Source organism: Pleurodeles waltl, chromosome 3_1, assembly GCF_031143425.1.
Source record: "Pleurodeles waltl isolate 20211129_DDA chromosome 3_1, aPleWal1.hap1.20221129, whole genome shotgun sequence".
Lineage (NCBI taxonomy): Eukaryota > Metazoa > Chordata > Amphibia > Caudata > Salamandridae > Pleurodeles > Pleurodeles waltl.
Window position 1 is genome coordinate 1835104891 of NC_090440.1, and position 19455 is coordinate 1835124345.

The window sequence follows — 19455 nt, forward strand, 5'->3', positions numbered from 1 at the left end:
TACTTCTGATATTTGGCTGTCAGCAGGGTGTGAGATGCAAGTTGCTCTCTTAACCAGATATTGCTCAACTTGCTTCACTACGAAAGAGAAAGGGACTGGGACACAAATACTCATTACTGATTCTGATCTTCTCCCTAGTTCAGCCATTGGCTGTTGACCACACAAAATATTGAACATCATCTCCATATCCCTGTGCCCTTTCTCTGTGTCAAAAGGTTACTAACCAGTTAGATGTGCAAACAGGTCTCTCACAGTCAAGTGGCAATGACCCACTAATAGCTTACTGTACATCAGGCACTGGAAGCATAAAAGAGTAAACACATTAACCCTTCCCCTCAGGGGACAGACTGGACATGGCTAGAAAAAAAGAAGACATCACACAGTGGCTACATAACATAAATCCAGTCTTGTCAACCAAGTTAACTGAAGGACAATATGTAGATGTAGTTATATAAGAGTTGTTAACATATATTTCCAATCATGTGATCTTGGCTATTCTTATCGTGATCAGCATGACAAAACTGAGAAGCTGGAGACACAAGTGCTAGCTTCCTTCCTTCATGCTTGAGGACACTAACAAAACGATGTGAAGGATGCAGGAGTCAAGGACCTGCATAGCAGAGACATGCAGAATGGCCTAGTTGAAAGTATGTTGGATTGAATGCATAGAGCTGTACCTAAAATGAACCAAGCTACAACTGGACCAAATGATATCCTGGCAAAAGTTCATCACTGACTGCTAAAATAAATAATATCAAACTGTGGTCCGTTAGAAAAAAATATGTATTTCCTGACGTTTGTGTAAAGATCTGTTGCAACAAACACTTCACACAAAGAAAGGATATGAAACTGTTAGTGGTAATGCTCCAAAAGGATCAAGTATGAAGGAAGAAGTGGAAAGAGAACTTCATTCTACGCGTGGAAATTTCTAGGCTCTTTCGTTAGTCCCGCACTTATCCCAAGTGGCGCCAACAGCAAGTTGTTACCCCAGCATGTGTACTCAACCCCCACACATTATGCCTTTGCTCTGGAGGGATATACTACTATCACCAAGTGATGGTATCTTTGGTTTCACTGCTATAAATATTTTTCTTCTCTAAATATGATGGGGCATAGGACCTCCTGGGACACTGCTCCTTAGACATAAGAAATTATTTGAGATCCCCCTCCTCATGTTTGCAAGACTCCTGTAACTGACACTTTGTTGCCAATCACAGTGCCATGCACCAACTGCCTTGTACATTCAAGCAAACATCTGCTCACCTATAACTTGGCAAATGTCATCACATTCTCAGTTAAAACAAGGTAGTGTGCCAGATAGTGGTGACTGATTCAAACATATATCTTGTAAAGTCCTAGGGTTTTCTCAATTCAGGTGTAAAACCCAAATAAATATTTCCAAACCTTTTTTTTTTTTTAATGTAATTATTTTTTTATTATTATGCAATAATCACAATATAGTCATTGTCTCACATCTGAGAGGCCAGCATTAACAGCACATGAAATGAGTAAAGCATAGTTATCAACAACAACATGCAACCTTCTTACAGTGTCTTTCTAACAGTATTCAGGCTTCACCGAGTATGATATAATGCTATCAAAATCTCAGCACTCCCGATGAGCACATTGAGGAATGAGAGAACTATACAACAACAGGCAGATTCAACCCAGAAAGCTAAGAAGGAATTGAAGAGTAGAGGAAAGGATAGATAAAAGCAAAGGGGAAAAGATCAGAACAGTTCTGCTGCCAACAGTGCGTCAAAATTCCTGGAGTCCTTGTGGGATAGACAGAAGGAAGGAAATCTTTTAGCGCTATCGATAGGAAGCATTAAAGCCACTAGACGCTGCCAAAATCTCGATTCTCCAAAAAAGCTCGCAGTGGGCTCCATATGTCTTTCGAACGCGAGCCCTCGGGCATGAGCTCCCAGTATATCATCAGCTGATCCTGACAGAACGAAGCATCCCGCAACCAATCACGTCTCCGGGGTGCTCTGCCACGTCCCCAGCACATCGCAACCCTGCGCTTGACCAGCAGCAACATCAGCCCTATCAGTCTTCTGTGAGCAGCGGGGACCCCTTCCACATAACCTAAGAGGGCAAGCTTAGGGGTGCATGCAGCTCGGTATCAGTCATCTCCTCAATGATGCGCAACACCTCTGTCCAGTATTCACGCACCCCAGCACAGCTCCAAGCGAGGTGCAGAAAGTCCGCATCAGGGGCCCCACATCTCTCACAACGTGCGTCAGTACGCAAACCCATGCGTCTCAAGCCGCAGGGCGAATGATACAGCTGATGTCAAAACTTAAATTGAATAAGGCGCAGTCTATAATTAGGGGACAACTCTCTCATATGAGCGCAGCATCTCATCCGAGATGGCCTTACCGATGTCCGCCTCCCAGCGCACTCTCACCCTCATCCCAGTCTCAGGCGACTCGCTCTGCATACAAGCATAAAGCTTGGTGATAAGCCTACGCGGGGACCGCGTTTGATACAAGAGCTCCAGTGCCCGGCACACCGGTGGCATCGCAGGGAAACGGGTAGCATGAGCGGGGCATAGCACCAATTCTAAGCACATATAGCCGGTTCATCGCAGTGTCACGCCCATCACCTAGCGCCACCTCAGACGAGATGACCAGCCCATCAGAAAACCAAGAGCCCAAGGTGGTCAGACCGGACTCTCGAAGAAACTCATGCACACGGGCATCTCCCGACAGCTGCCCGTCCGCAACATCCAAAACTGGCATCGCAGGGGCAAATAGCTCACGCACATTAACACGCCGGAACAGCGCAGTCCAAGTCCTCGCCATGCAAGCCACAGTATTGACCCCACGCGGCCTGGGCCCAACAGGGCTCCCCAGCACACGTGGCAGTGTGTGGCTCAATGGTTAGAGCGGCAGACCCTGAAGCAGAGATCTGGCTCAAGACCAGGGTTCAAGTCCCGCTTGGGCAGGTCTTGGGCTCAATTCCCCTTGACCAGATAATTCTCGCCTCGGTACCTAATCTAATTCATGGGTCCCACTCTGCAACTCTGGGCAATAGCTTGCTTAATCTCCACAAGGGCCCCAACAGCGCTTGGATGCCTGGCTTCACCCTGGGGGTGCTCAGGAGTGGGCGCCTCACAGGGAAAAGCCAGGAGGGGTTCCATAGTGGTATGAGTACAGCGCCTTGAGACCCTAACGGGTGAGTAGTGCGCTATACAAGTGCTAATTTACATTTTTTTATCTGGCCATATCGCGTCCGTTTCAGGTGCCAAGTGTGGCAGATACCGCGCGGGGTACAGCCAGAAATGCGCGAAGTGCACCTGCGTACAGTAATAATAAAGCTCTAAATCTGGGGCAGTCAAACCGCCCATCTTGAACGGAAGTTTCAATCTCTCCCACGAAATTCTGGGCTGTCTACCCTCCCAGACTAACTTCACCAGAGTGGACCTAAGCCTTTTTTAAAAACTCAGTGAGAACAAGTGGTAGGTTTATAAACCGATATGAAAATTTGGCAGGATAACCATCTTCGCCACATCTCCACCACGTCTTCCAACCACGCAAGAGCTCTGCCGTAATTCGCTGACCAAAGCGTAGTGACGTCCCGGCTCAGCCAGATGCCTAAATACCGCACGGGCCATCAGCCCAGCCAATTGGATAGTCAGAGGGGAACAGTGTTGTAGCTGCAGAGAGAGGCAACACGACCGACTTGGACCAGTTGATGGTAATCCCAGAGAGCCGTCCAAAACTCACAATTTCATCTAGCAGAACATCAAGATGTCGCTGCGGATCTCGGACACACAGAGCAGTATCATCCGCATACATAGAAATTAGTATTGGCCGCTGCCGAAATGCCAACCCTCCATGATTGCGATGTTGCTGCAAACGAGCAGCCAGTAGCTCCATTGCTATTGCAAAAAGCAGCAGAGACAATGGGCAGCCCTGACAAGTGCCTCTAGCTATCAGAAAAGGGTCAGAAATGGTCACATTCACTCTCAACCGGGCAGAAGGTCTCGAATACGGCAATCGAATCAGTTGGATAAACCTGTCGCTCAGTCCTACCCGACCCAGCAGGGCAAACATGTACGGCCACGCAAGGGAGTCAAAAGCCCTGGTAACATCTAAGAGCACCGCCGCTGCTCGGTCATCAGGCTCGATCGCGCCATAGACTGCGAAGTAGGTACAGAGATTGTGCAATGTCGAACGGCCCGGTACAAAGCCAGATTGGTCCGGCAACACCAGGGATGGGAGTAAAGGCTGATGTTGCGAGGCAATTATCTTCGCCAGGATCTTATTATCTATATTGATTAATAAAAGAGGGCGATAGGAGTCACAGTTACACGGATCTTTCCTGGGCTTTAAAATAGTCACACTGAGGGCCTCTCGCAGTGAGGCAGGAAGAATCCTGGCATCTAGCGCTTCCGCATAAACCTCCAGGAGGTGCGGTGCAAGGATATCAGCATATTCCTTATAGAAGGACGATGTTAAGCAGTCCAGCCCAGGTGCTTTATCACCCGGCAAGCTGCGGATCGCCTGAACCACGTCATCCACTGCAAAGGGGGCATCTAGATATGACCGATGTGAATTCTCAAACCACAACAAACTAATATCCTCAAACTAATCAGCGTATGCCGCCGAGTCCAACCCAGGAGGTTCCGTATACAGTTCTGCATAGAATTTAGTGAGAACAACTTTAATCTCGTCAGTGCCAGTGTAACGATCACCGGCTGAATCCGACAACTCTACAATATAATTACTTGCCCACGGCTTACGGAGCATGCCTGCTAGCGTACGACCAGCTCTCTCTCCCCTTCTCCGTATCTTCTTGCCACAGTATGCCTCCCCAAGAAGCAAACCTCTCGCAACGCAGCCTCCCCATACTGTGTCATCTTACTTCTCAGAGTGGCCTGACTATCGCCCGACCGATCCGCTGCTAAGCGTTTTTCCAGATCAACAAGCTGGGCCTCCAACTCCGCCAACTCCCTCCTCAGCACCTTCAGCACTCCATGCTGCTTAGCGAGGCAAATGCCACGAATCATCACCTTACAAGTCTCCCACACCGTCCCAGCAAAAGCCACCGACCCCCGATTCTCAGCAAAATAATGCAGGATGGCGTCATGGATCTCATTTCGGAATGCCTGATTTCTAAGAGCACCATGAGGAAGTCTCCACAAGAAGGCCCGCGAGGGGCCTCCCAGTATAGCCAACTCCAGCAGAACTGGAGAACAGCCCAACAAAGTACGTGCCAAATGCTCAACTGACTGCGTCCAAAGCTCAACATCCCTGGTACCAAGCCATCTATCTATACAGGACCAGCTATTATGAGCATAATTGACCCAGGTGCACTACCTATCAGTATCATGCTTCTACCAAAGCACCCTCAGACATCACATGCAAAAGAGGCCTGGCAGCCCCCACATGCTGCGGCCGAGCTACACTCTCACAATCTGCCACAGGATCCAATATCACATTAAAATTCCCCCCTCCACAGCAAAGTCCCAGATCTCAACGAGTCAATCAGCCAACCCACCTCCCGGAAAAAAATCAGGGTCGTCAGTATTTGGACCGTAAATCAACGCCAATCTACAAGGCCTATCCAGCAGCGTGGCGCGCAGCATGACGTAGCGACCGGCTGGATCCACAAGCGTCTTTTCGGTGCACCACTGTAGCCCCTTCCTAATCAGAATCGCCACACCTCTAGCAAAGCGCGAATATATTGCAGTACGACACTCTCCAATCCAGCCAGCCTTTATCCTATTTTGGGTGGCCGCAACAAGGTGGGTCTTCTGCAACATGCAAATGTCAATCTCATGGCGCTGCATATAAGCAGACAGCAGTCCCATCTTGCGCCCGTCATTTAGCCCACGCACATTCCAAGTTAGGCAGCGCACAGGCATCACGCTATTCCCCGCCATTCCAAACAGTCATCTAGCCACATAACCCTCCACACCATCAAAGTCCAGGCATCGTGCAGAAAGGGGAGCAAAGAGAAAGAAAGAAAGACACAGGAAGAATTCCAAAACCAGAACAACCCAAGCCCCCACCCACGCTGACCCCCCAAACGGGTCTGTGCAGCAATCCCACCCAACCCCAAATACACCTCCCAAACAGTATTAAGCAGAATCAAAGGACTCATCCAGAGGGGTGTGGAACAGGCCAGCCGAGACATCATCCCATGCGGGATGGGTGGCATGGGAACTCACAGTGCAACAAGTACAATAGAGCAGCCGTCTTACATATTGGAAACAATAACCAGTGTACTAGTATTAAGGCAGCGAGCGAGGCTAGCATTGCCCCGGAACAGCAGAAACCATTTAGTCATTGTCACTCAGGGCATCTCTCTCTCCGCCAGAATACCTTGAACCCTCCGACAGTGCCTTTTTGGGAACGGATTTTGCTAACTTAGTGGCCAATTTTGGATCAGTGAAGAAATGCAACTTGCCCTTATGCTGCATTCGTAGTTTAGCTGGATAAATGAGGGAGTATTTGGCATCCGTCTGACTTAGAGTGCACTTGACCAGCAGGAAAGCCCTACAGGCAGCCTGCACCCCAGGGGTGTAGTCAGGAAAAAAGTTAAGCTCAGTATTGTTATAAATCACAGGTCTACGTTCTCTGGCCAGTCTAAGTACAGTGTCCCTGCCACGATAGTTCAGCAAACGAACAACTATAGGATGCAGCAGAGTTCCCGGTGGTGGCCGAGGACCCAGGGACCTGTGGGCCCTCTCCACCACCTGTACCTGGGAGAGTTCACCGGGAAATAACTCAGACAACATAGTCTCAACATAGTCCTCCATACGGCCCATAGCCGTCGACTCGGGAAGGCCAATAATGCGAATGTTATTGCGGCGGGACCGGGCCTCCAGATCCTCGTTCTTGTTGTGGATCACCTCCAGCACACGTTCCATGTGCAGCAATTGTTCTCTGTGTCCACGTCGTCCATCCTCCAAGTCCGAGGTGCGAGATTACAACTGCTCAAAATGAGCATCATGACCATCCATCCATTACTTCAAACGATCCATTTGCTTGGTCAAATGGTCAAGCTCAGTATCGATACCACCCAAGCTGTGCTTGAGATCTAAAAACATAGCCTTTACAGGGGAAGCCGAAGCCCCCTCCTCAGGTGGCGAGTCATCCGCCGAATGTCCAGCAACACCGCTCTTCTTTTTACCCCCCTCAAAGGTGAGTTTAGGCTGTTTATGGTCAGCCTTCCCCATCCTCTGCGCAGTTCCCCAGGTTAGCGACAACTAGGTGCGCTGCACCGCTCCAGCACTGGCGTGCTGCCAGGCAAGGCCACCCAGGACGAGAACAACACACAGGTACGTACTCCGAGTTACCGGTCCAAGCCTGAAGTGGTGAACCAGGTGTTCGAGCCCCCAAGCCGAACCCAGAACCACAAGACCAGACCCAGCGGCAGGTGTCCACAGCAGCAGCCCCAGATGAAAAGTCCACTACACTGCAGTCCCGCTGCCGATCAGGCCCCGCCAGTCATTCGTAGCCGGGCCAAAGTCCAGGCCAAGGTGCCGGGCCACAGCTCTCCAAGCAGTCACCAACTCTCCACACGAGAAGGGGGGGGGGGGAGCCACACCGCCACTTCCCCCAGGCAGAAGCAAGCCCCAAAAAAGCTCCCAGGCACAAGAGATGCAAGCCGGTGAGGCTGGCCTCCAGCACCACGAGGGGTCCACACCCCCGCAGGCACCCGGGGCCCGCCCCGGCCGCCGAACGGGCCCTGCAGGGGAAAGAAAGGAGGCCGCCGAATGCATTTTCCAAGAGGAGGGGGGTTGCCTCCAAAGCCCCCACCCTCAGCTACGGGAGAGTTTATAGGCCCAATAAATCAAGGGGTCGTTCACTCTGGAGAACGCGCCAACAGCAGCCTGGCCCATACCCTGCAGGTGCCCACGGCCCATCCCGGCCACTGAACGGGCCCCGCAGGGGGTACCAATCAGGCCGCCGAACACGCGCACCAAAAGGAGGGGGGGGTCACCTCCAAAGCCTCCACCCCCAGCTATGGGAGCATATATCGGCCCAATAAATCAAGGGGTTGCTCCTCCGTGTCACTCGGGAGAACGCAGCGGCCTGGCCCACCTCCTCAGCAGAGACCCAGGCTCCCTCGAGTGCGGCTAGGCCCACCCAGAGACACTGGGCAGGCTGGCTCACCTTCCACCGTCCGAACGGCTCCACCGCCACCCGCAGCCTCCTAAAGCTTTTCCGCGTTGCTCTCTGTTCGACCCGGGAATCAGGCAGCCGCTCACCAGGAGGAGCGGGAGGATTTATTCCCCCGCCAAGCAGAGCCTCACGGGGTGGCGGCCATCTTGCTGGTCGGCCACGCCACGCCCCACAATATTTCCAAACTTTTAATGGCCAGAAAGGGACTAACAGGAAGTAAGTAGCTTATTTCATGACTCATTTGCTCTTATCAAGGGATATTGGTTATCTCTTCTTTAAAAATTGCACACATTAACATGAGAATTAATTGAAATAAACAGCTAAACAACTCAAACAAGAAGGATGGGTTTCTGCTTTCTTTATTTGTGTTTTTATAAACTATCACTTTAACAGTATGCGTATGACTACTGCAAAGTGTTTTGAGAACTGACAGTTGAGGGCAGGATACTTGAGTCCCAACAATTATGAGGGAGTCCACAGTTTTCACTATACTGTTTCCCTATAATCATGTGTCTTCAAGAGCAAATACAAGGGCAGACTTGTATTCTTTCATACAAGACTGGAGTCCACAGTCCAGAGACTGAACTGAAGAGTGGGTCTGAAGGTCCTATTTTTATACCTGGTACCTTCTTTGAAGTAGGAGAAGTTCCTAGAGACTGTTTTAAAAAGAGCTTGAACATTTACAGGCTGGCTACAGGCATAATAGGCTATTGTGAAGTTCTTTGTGTGAAGGCAGGACACAACCTGTTGACTTGCAAGGGGAACTGTGCCCACTTCCGCTTCCCCCACCCCACATCCTGCCTCATGGCCCATCTGGGCACACATAACCCCTCTTTTAAGTGGGTGTCTGGGAGGAATATACAAGGTCCAATTGCCAACTACATCCAGTCATGTGACCCAGCACAGGCTTCAGGCAATAAATAGGGCAGAAAAATGCCAACATTCTAAAAGTGGCATTTCAAAATGTTTTACTTAAAATCCAACTTTACCATTAAAGATGATTTTAAATTACAATATCTCAGACACCAAACATGACTTTCCTTCCTGGTCTTAGAGTCTGTGCACACTTGGCAGATCCAGGATTTTGATTTATAAAAATCAAGCAGCTGGGAGCCATTGAGACTGGTTACTGATGATATGCCTGTCCTGTGTACTGTGTAGCAGGGTTTTGTTTTGGTGGATGGCTAAATAAGATTTATTTTATTTATTAATTGAGCACACAATTATTTGGAGGTGTCCTGCCACTATACAGAAACTGTAAAGAGACTGTGAAAGGCAGAACATTTAATGCAAGAATAACAACCAAGTTTTAGGCATCTTTTCTTCAAAGTGGGCAGATTAGTTTACAAGAAAAAAGAGCAAGAAAGTGCAAGATAGTTCTGTTTGGTTGTCACAGTCTAAGCAGATTATGATCTCCCATCCTTGTACACTTTCATAATCTTGGAAACTGTGAGAATGATTGTAAAGATCTGGGGGGAAGATATCATGTTTGATAAATACAGGACTAATAATATGCAGTGCCTTGAAGATAATGTACAGAATTTTAATAAATATCCATTTTTCCCCTGGAAGCTAGTGAAGAGCTTGAAGATGGTTTTAAATCTGATCATGCCTTGCTAAATGAAGAAGTTGGCCAGTACAGTACAACTTAAAGATGATACATTTGATAAGTTGGTAGCCCAGAGTACACGGCATTCACATTGTCTGAACGCACTTCCACAAAAGCTTAATGTATCTCATCATTGTAGCATTTAGGGATAAAAGGCAAGACTTTCGGCAGAATCTTGAATTGTTAAAAACAAGAGGAAGTAACCTTCTCAATTTATGGGGTCGAAGTCAAAAACTATCCATGATAATTCACAAATTATGAACCGTATGTACTGGTAGGTCAAAATCTCAACTCAGGAGGCCACCAATTGGGAGACCAACTAGGGGGTGAGAGGATGCCCCAACAAACAGAACCTCCGGTTTGTCCGAAATGAGTTCCAAACAGCTGTCGAACATACAATCAGCAACTGCTTTTCATTCCATTAACAAAATGTAAGCAAACAACATCATCTGTCCGGGCCACATGAATATTTAAAACTGTGGGATGATGTAGGTAAAGGCTGTGTGTAAGCTGGAAACTAAGGGCCAGATGTAGCAAAGGTTTTTACCCATTCTGTGTCTATGGGAAAAAGTGTTCATACATATGGCCCTAAATGTTTTCAAACAAGATTCAAATCCAAATACCCTGCACCTTCAATTTTTTTCACTATCTGTATATTTTATATGTATGATTCCTGTTCATCAGCTGGTTGGCAGAGACTCTAAAGGGTGGCATAATAACCACCTGAGTTTGGTCATTAAAATAAATGGATTCAATTGTAAGCTTGCATGCTTACTCCGATTTGTACCAGCCTTTATCAACAGCAAGGGATGATCCACAATGTCAAAGGCAGGTTCCAGGGTCATACGCCCTGGAACCTGGGCGTATGACTTTCACCTTCAGGAGACTCCTCAAGACCTGGCTCTTCGACCAGTAGCAGCAGCCCCCCCTTTCCCCCCCCCCTCAGCGCCTTGAAACCCTAACGGGTACGTAGTGCGGTCTATACATTTTGTGATTGTTTGATTGATTGATACGCAGTTCATTCTAAACTGCTTTGAATATGACTTAAGTGGTGTGGTAGAGACGAAAGCCAGCCTTGAAAGAATTAAAGAGATGACTAGAAATAAACAACTGCTGATTTGACAACTGTTTTGACCGCCTTTCCACAAAACGGCTAGTGGATGGTGTGACTGTGTCAAGGGGTGGTTTCTTTAATAGTGAAAGCGCACATTCATCTGTTTTCTAGTCAGATGGCTATGTTCCGGGTTGGAAAGAAGAGTTGATAAGCTGACATAAGAAAGGTCCAATGGGTACAGCTAGCTTGCAAAATATTCTAGCCGGACAGGAATCATCCAGGGAACCAGATTAATGTATTTGAGTAGATATACAGAATGTTCTTCTGAAATAGGCTTAAACTCAGGAAGACAATGGTCAATGTTTGAACTGTACCCCCAGGTTGAGGCAATATCCATGGAAAGAGGTTGAAAGGTGCAGTAAAACTACTGAATTTTGTGCACAAAATAGAAGACAATGAGTTCCGTAGATCTTGGGAATGTGGCTTGCCCAGCAGTGCATGTTTTTTGCTGGACAATTGAGTTGCAACTATTAAAAGTTCTCTAGGGCCATTATTGTTGGAAAGAATCTGCTTAGCAAAGTACTCTGATCTTGCCTGGCTAAACTGTAACCTGTGATGTTTTAATCCCTCTTTGTATTTAATCATGTTTTCCAAAGAATAGCATTTGTGCCATAGCCTTTCCAGAGCTTTGCACATTTGCTTGGCCTTTGCTAGTTCTGGTGAGAATCGGAGTGTAGAAGGTGTCCTTCAATATGAAATAGAAAAGGTAATTGAAGCTGTTCTGTCTAGAGTGTTTCTAGGACTCTTACAGTGGGGGTAAGACTTCTGGTATTGGGCAGCAACACCACCACTTGTAGGTGACAGAGTCAAACCCACACTGTCTGGCAGCTGTTGACCTAACCCCTTCAGCTAGCTAGCAGCACCTCACCCAAACCTAGAAAGTAAAGGTGATTTGTGGCAGTCTGACACATGACACTGACTCCTCAGGAAAGTCGTGGTAGAACAGATCTTACCCCTTTCTCTCAGTTGCAAAAGTCTCGAACATGCGAAGAGAGACAAATGCAGGAGAGCTTTCAATATATTTTATTGAAGTAACTGCATTCTATGTTTAAAAAAAGCATGAGCTGTGATTATTATGAAAATGAAACACAGTATGATAATTATCTTGACCATGAGCGTGAAACAAATAAAAGTCCCAGCATCCTGTCACAATAGTGAATCTAAATCCCTACTCATACTTCTAGCTTCTACATGAGAGCATAGCAGTGATAGCTCTTTCTCTGCCCGTACCTAGTCTCTGGAAGGAAGCCCTATCCCCCATACCTGAATAATAAGCAGGGGTTTGCCTGTGATCTGCTGGCACCCCACTCCTCCAAGTGGGTGGAGCAACAAGGCCAAGTTCAGCAGAGCTGCAACCCTATGGTACAGTGTAAGATGGCTGGCTGGAATGTCCCCTCTAACCTTATTAAAGAGTGTGGTGTTTTTTATAATAAAATGTGGTGTTTTCTAAGAACTGACCTGACGTGATAATGCATCTTTTTGTGTATGGTTGAGTCCATACTCTTGGACAGCCGAATCTCGGTATGTTATCATGTACAACCTTGAGCAGAGGCACAAGATGAAATGTCATGGAAAGGGACTAATAACAAATGTCTGCGCGGAAAGGCAGCTGATAAATATAATAAAACATCACCGCTAAAATGAAGCCATACTAAAATAATAAAAAGGAATACATGAAAAAACGAGGTAAAAGGGCACAGCCCTCAGGCCCGGGGCTAAAATAAGTGTGCCCATGCAAACTGCTAAAATTAATCCACAACAAAAGCAGCTAAACTCCACCCACATGTTGAATAAGTTGTTATGCATGGCTTCTGCTATTATTGGTTGAAATGCTATCCCGAGCGATTGGGGGCAGTGGTTAACAAATTGCAATCATTCCTCCCATCACCGTTTGTATGTAATGAACCAGCCCAAGTGGCAGGGGTATTCCCAAATGTGGGTCCAGTGCTCACTGTGACACTGGAACCAGGCTATTCCTGACTGATGAGCCCCACAGGCCGGAACCAGACTTGACTTGCTTTGGTTCAGGGAGGACCTGCCCTGGCAGTTCAAGCTGGACTGTTCTTTTTGGAACAGTGTCAAGTTTGAAAGGAGTATGGCTGGGTCTTAACTGAGGTGGCACGTGGGCAATCGATCAGTGTGTTGGAAAGCTACCCCGAGTGTTTGCCAGTAGTTAGACAAATTGCAAGCATTCCTCATCACCTTTTGTGTATTTGATGCTATCTCAGAGCCTGTCAGCGCAGCGGTTCTTGTCTGCTTAGATTGAAAGCATAAAGCACAGCTGTAGGAGGTTGGAAAAAAAGGGTAGGAAGATGATGGGTCTTGGTTCAGTTTGGCAGGTAAGGCATTTTTTCACGTTTGGGACTGTGCGGAGCGGCATATTATGCATCACCCTTTTGCCTCAGCCTAGCATTTATAAGCAAGGACAGATGATTTTGGAAGTCATGCATAGCATAACATTACAGACTGTTAATGGTGAATTACAGGGACGTTTTTCACCTCAGGGGTTCTGATTGACATTATAGATAACTCAGGTTTCGCTCTTGTTGTCTATTTGATGTCACTCAGAACCTATAATTCCAAGTAACTTATCAACTAAACCTGGCAATTAACTTGAGCAGAGTCACATAAACTGCAGGAGTTCTCCTTTAATTAGGCACGCACCACAGACAGCAAGCTGCTGATAACCTTCCGCTTAGAAATGGGCGATCAATGATGAACAGGGACCAACTCAGTACTATGTTCAATTTTTAAAAAAAGATGAGTGCCACATTGTACAATCATGCGGCTGTGCTACTGTAATTAAATCGTCTGAGGCAAATATCAGTTCAAGTATAGGCTCAACAACGTGAGTAAACTAGCCTCTGTCTATAACATATAATTTAGTGTGAGGTTTGCATAAATGTGGATGGAATATGTGTTGGATTTTGATTCTCCTTTGACCTGCACTGCACTTCATCCATTTCCTTTGGAAGAGGAGTTGAATGAGGTTTGACTTTTATTAAAAGAAAAACAGAGAAAATACAAATCCATGTAAAAAAGTTAAATGTGTAAACTTAACGGTTGCAATACTGCTTTCACTTACAACAATACACCTCTTTGTTGAACTGTTCATGGGACACTGTGTGACACTGTGTGACTTCTATTACCAGTGACCCTTTACATTTAAAAAATCATTGTACATGTGTATGGTTCAGTACGGAATGCTTCAAAAACGAATGGTAACGTAGTGGCAGACGTAGTCACTAGTTTAAAGCAATGGAACATCATGTGCCCTTTTTTGTTTTTCAAGGTTATTTCAGCCATCTGTGGAATACCAGGCCTTTGCTCAGATGTTTTTATGTAAAAGAATACTGTTTAAGCTTTCGGCAAATTATATATAATTGTCAGTGGTCATTATTTTTACAATATTAATTGTAGAAATAATTTGTAGATTAATTTCTACAAGACTGCTCCTAGCCCAAAGTAAATGCTATTTTCTATATATGTATATATTTTTTTTAATAATGTTGGGAAATGGTCCGGAGTATATTTGCTGTTGTCACCAAATAGCATTTTTTAGTCTGTTTCTATGCTGAACTGATAAAGGACGATATGACTAAGTGAACATTGCAAATGCTAATTTAAAATAAAGTCTGTGTCACAGTTCTGGGCTAATGTCTTAATTAGCTGAAGAACTGGGGCGGTGCCATTTTACCTCCTTACACAGTGATATATGGTTATTTGTATAAGAACTTTAAAGGCATCCGGGTGCTTTCGGCTGCAAATATAGCAACGCTTTAAGCGGTAGTCCGTGTTTCCTATTGTTTGTTGTTTCTACCTGCTTGCAGCTTGTGGTGGAAATAAGTATGAATGGGTGAACCCCAAAAGGATACGTTCCTGAAAAGTAGGCAGAATTCGAAATTTTGCAAGAGGTTTTTTGTGTAGCTCGCTCAGGGTCTTCCCAAAGAAACTAATAGTTGAAATGAAACAATAATAATGAAAGAAAAACTAGTGGGTGACAATGTTTTCTTATTTTGTGCACTGTTGGACAATTTACAAAAGTGATATCCTGTTACATGTGCCACACCCTTCTGGTTGAAGAAATATTTACGATGTTTGCTGGCTGCCCAAAAGAGGCCATACCTTAGCTCCAGCTAATAATGATTTTGAATTTGGGGCTATCTATACTATTGTGATTCAGATGGCATTTTGCAAAATGTGTTCTTTTTTTGCATACATTTAGAAGCCACAAAATGGATAGAAATTCAATTGCTAATAACAAATGTTTTACTATTGTATGGTACTGCGTTTTTCTCAATGAAAACAGCACTTCCATTTGTATGGCCGGGCCTATTGACATGGAGTCATCAAGATTCCATGGCGATAGGCCGTGAACATTGACTCATTTTGCTGATGTTACTAGAGGCTTTATTTGGGTCTGGCTTGGCTTGGCCTGACCACTCAAGGAGACCTAACAAACCCAGACATTTCTGAAAAATAGACACCCATAGAAGTGCAGGGTGGTGCTACAGAATGGCTTCAAACGTTGGCAAAAATCATGTTTTCTCCTTGCATGCCTATGAAGAACTCAGTGGAAATCTACTAAGTTCCAACCACCCAGCATTCCCCACTTTCTCACAACAAAAATAGTACACCCTGTTCACTTCCTCTGCATAAGGGGATTTAAACATAACAAAACCAACAACAACAAAACAGTCAAAATAGAATGTTAAGACAATAAACACAGTACAACACAACATCAAAGTGCAAGTATGTAGCATGAAAACACAGCAATTCAAACAACAGAACATGTTATCACTGCATCAAATGCCTCTCAACAAATATGCACAAACACTGTTGCCACATGTAGGAAGCTGGCCTGGTGTGTGGTGGGTACCCAAGGTACTTGCACCTTAAACCAGGTCTAGGTATCCCCTCTTAGGCAGTGTCTAGAAGCCAGGCTCTCTAGAGGTAGCTGTGTAGGAGCAGCCAAGGCTTATCTAGGAGACATGCAAAGCTTATGCGATACCACTGTAGCCACACAGCACTTACCCACATGAAAGAAAACACTCCGTTGTACAAAAATAAAGGTACTTTATTTTTGGAACACAATACCACAAAATACTAGAAGGGCAACTGTCAACAAGAAGGTAAATAATACACTAAAGATATACACTAGTAATCAGAAATAGGCATAGAAAAGGTTAGAAAACAGTACAAATAGCAATATCCAATAGTGACCCTAAGAGGAGCACAGATCAAATCCTAAAAAAATGGAATTCAAACACAGGAGCCTAACCTAGGTGAGTAGAATGTGTAGAGGGGGGCTGGGAGTACTAGAAAATTACAAAGGTAAGTAACACAGTATATCCCAGCGACCAGGAATGCAGGAGTATATCACTGCATTTTCCCCAAACCACCCAAAAGGAGGAAAAGAAGACACTCAGACAAGACTGCAAGAAAACCAGCAGTGGATTCCTGAAGAAAGAAGACCTGTGGGGAGAGGGGACCAAGTCCAAGAGTCACAGTGGAGTCCAGGAGGAGTAGGAGCTACTACCCACCCAGCTGTAGTCGCAGGAGTTGGTCGAAGGTGATGAAGAACAGGTCAGCACTGCAGCACTGGAGTTGGCAAAAAGTTTCTGGGGGATGCAGAAGATGTCCCACGCAGGAAGGACGATTACAGATGGGTGTCCGTGCAGGAATTCCAACAACAAGCCTTGGCAAAGGCAAACTCGCTGTTGGTGGAAAAGTGGTGCTGCCATGTACCAGCAAGACCCAGGAGGACTCAGCCCAGGAGGGGGAGTCACAGGGGACCCACAGCGTCACAGAGATTCCACAGGAGCAGAGGCAGCACCCACAGGAGTCCCACAAGACGGGGACACAGGAGTCGCCGAAGAAGCCCATGCAGCACCACAAAAGAGGATCCCACGCCGCCGTAAAACCACGCAGGAGACTCTGCTTTGCAGGATGGAGTGCTGGGGGCTAGAGCTACATGTCGCCTAAAGAACCACTGGAGGCGATGCAAACAAGCCTTGGTAGCTTCAAGAGATGCAGTGCATGGGGGTACTGTCCTGCGTGGGAAGGCAAAGGCTTACCTCCACCAAAGTTGGACAGTTGGCAGAGAGGACCAAGAGGACTACTCCAGACCATCACCCAGGAACCACGCAACTCGAGATGAGGGGAGATCCACGCAGCTGGTCATCGCTGTTGTAGGTGCCTGCAGTTACAGGGGAGTGAATCCTTCACTCCAAGGGAGATTCCTTCTTATTCTTGTGTAGGCTACAGAGTTGCAGTCTTCTGAGGGTGCACGGCCGGGGAAATTTTGCAAAGCTGGCAGGAGACGTGGAAACAAAGTTGCAGAAGAGTCTTTTTTGTTGATTGCAGCATTGTCGGTTCCTGGAGGGTTCTGTTGCGGTTCTAGTGGCCAGATGTTGAAGTGGAGTTTGCAGAGGAGTCCTGCTGGAATCTTGCAAGCCGAATCTGAGGACCCACCCAAGAAAGAGACCCTAAATAGCCCTGAAAGGGGGGATAGATCACCTAACCACGTAAGCACCTATCAGGAGGGAGCTGTGATGTCACCCGCCTAGCTTGGCCACTCAGATGCTCCCAGAGTTCCCTGCCAACCTTGGAGACAAGATGGAAGAATCCAGGGACCCTCTGGAGGAGCTCTGAGCACCACCGCTGGGGTGATGATGGTCAGGGGAGTGGTCACCCCCCTTTCCATTGTCCAGTTTCGCACCAGAGCAGGGGCTGGGCCTGCCTGAACTGGTGTGGACTGCTTTATGCACAGAGGGCACCAAATGTGCTGTTGAAAGCAAACCAGTGGCTTGGGAGAGTCTAACCCTCCCAAGCCATTCACACCTATTTCCAAAGGGAGAGGATGTTACCTCCCTCTCCTAATGGAAATCCTTTGTTCTTTGATCAGATCGAGCAGTAGGAGGGCAGAAACCTGTCTCTAAGGGGTGCCAGCAGCTGGGCTGCCCAGAAAACCCTGTAAGACTGGTGGTAGCAATACTGGGGACCCTCTAAGGAACCCCCACAGTGCATGGAATCATACTTCCAATACTTGCAATAGTATTGGGGTATGATTCCGACATGTTTGACACCAAACATGCCTAGGTTCAGAGTTACCATGTCCAGGAAAATGGAGCTGGAGTTTGTGGGGGCACCTCTGCTAGGGCAGGGGTGCCCTCAAACACAGGTACTTTGCACCCTGCCATCTGGGCCCTCCTACTGTGCACCCTGCCCTCTGGGCTAGGAGGTTCTGCCGTAGGGAGGACTTACAGTGACCTGGTGCAATGACCTGGTCGTAAAAGGGTGCATGCATCCTTTCAAGAAGGCTGCAACTGCAGGCCTGCAGAAGACTTTGCATGGGCACCCTAGGGGTTGCATAATACATGCTGCCTCCCATATGGATTCCCTGGTACCCCAGTGCCCTGGGTACCTAGGTACCATATACTAGGGACTTACATGGGGGCACCAGTGTGCCAAATGTGGGGTTAAAAAGGTTCAAGCAACCACGTTTATGAGGAGAGAGCATAATCACTTGGGTCCTGGTTAGCAGGATCCAGGTGAACACAGTCAAATACACTGAGAAACAGGCAAAATGTGGGGGTAACCATGCTAGAAAGAGGCTACTTTCCTACACCACACGTTACCACCTCCAGATGCCTGCTTTTGTAGTAAGGTGTAAAAAGGTGTTTGCACAAAGCACCGTCTTAGCTTGCCTCCAAAGACAACGAAAAAAGTCTGTAAAAAATGTTTTTGTTTTTTTTTCTTTTTTTAAATCCAGCTCTGTTGTCCTGATTGGGAGTTGAGCAGATGGGATTCGCTCAGTCAGGATGATAGAATTAAGTTCTCCATTGCTTTAAGGGAGTATATGCCTGCCATATTTACAGATGTCTGCCAGCCCAGCGGACATCTCTTGCATTGGTAGGAAGCACCATCACAAAGGTTCTTGTCAATGCGTTGAAAGTTTGACAGAGGACTCTCTCAACATCACAATTTTTATTTATTTTCAAAATCAAAATCATCCTGGTTTGGGAATTACAATAAAGCAATGACACTCAACCACCTGCACCAGTAACCCATCTGCTGTGGCCGTTTTCTCCTATTATGAGATGGTCTTTTTGGAGTTTTCACTGCATCTTTGACAGTGACGGAGAATTAACTCTTACCATTTGTTTGCCGACTCAAAATAGGGTGGGCAGACAAATGGCAAAACCTCCAACAGCCCTTATTCAGTCAGGCTGTTGAAGGTGAACCCCATGACTTCGTCAGGGCTGTTGATTCCTATTAAAGACTCTTCCTTCTGGTTTTCCTTTACCCCTTATGCACTGAGGGCCAGATGTATCAAAGGGTTTTACCCATTCTGTGTCTATGGGAAAATGCGTTGGTACATATGGCCCTTTGTCTATAATAACTCCAGATTAGTGTGTCTTGTCAATTCGCCGCAAGTACGCTTCCATTAATATCTAGATATTAATGGAAGCGTACTCACGGCGAATTAGTCTCTGCCATCAACATACTGAAGGTCCATACACTAAATGAAGCAGATGGGCCTGCAGTTTGTAGAATAGGGAAGTCTGTACCCTCGCTGCCAAACTCTA

General features: G+C 46.6%; 1 protein-coding gene across 2 annotated transcripts in view; it reads left to right on the forward strand.

The window, feature by feature from the left end:
• INPP1 (inositol polyphosphate-1-phosphatase) overlaps nucleotides 1-19455 on the forward strand; it is a 105324-nt gene that overhangs the window by 44708 nt on the left and 41161 nt on the right. The window lies entirely within an intron of this gene.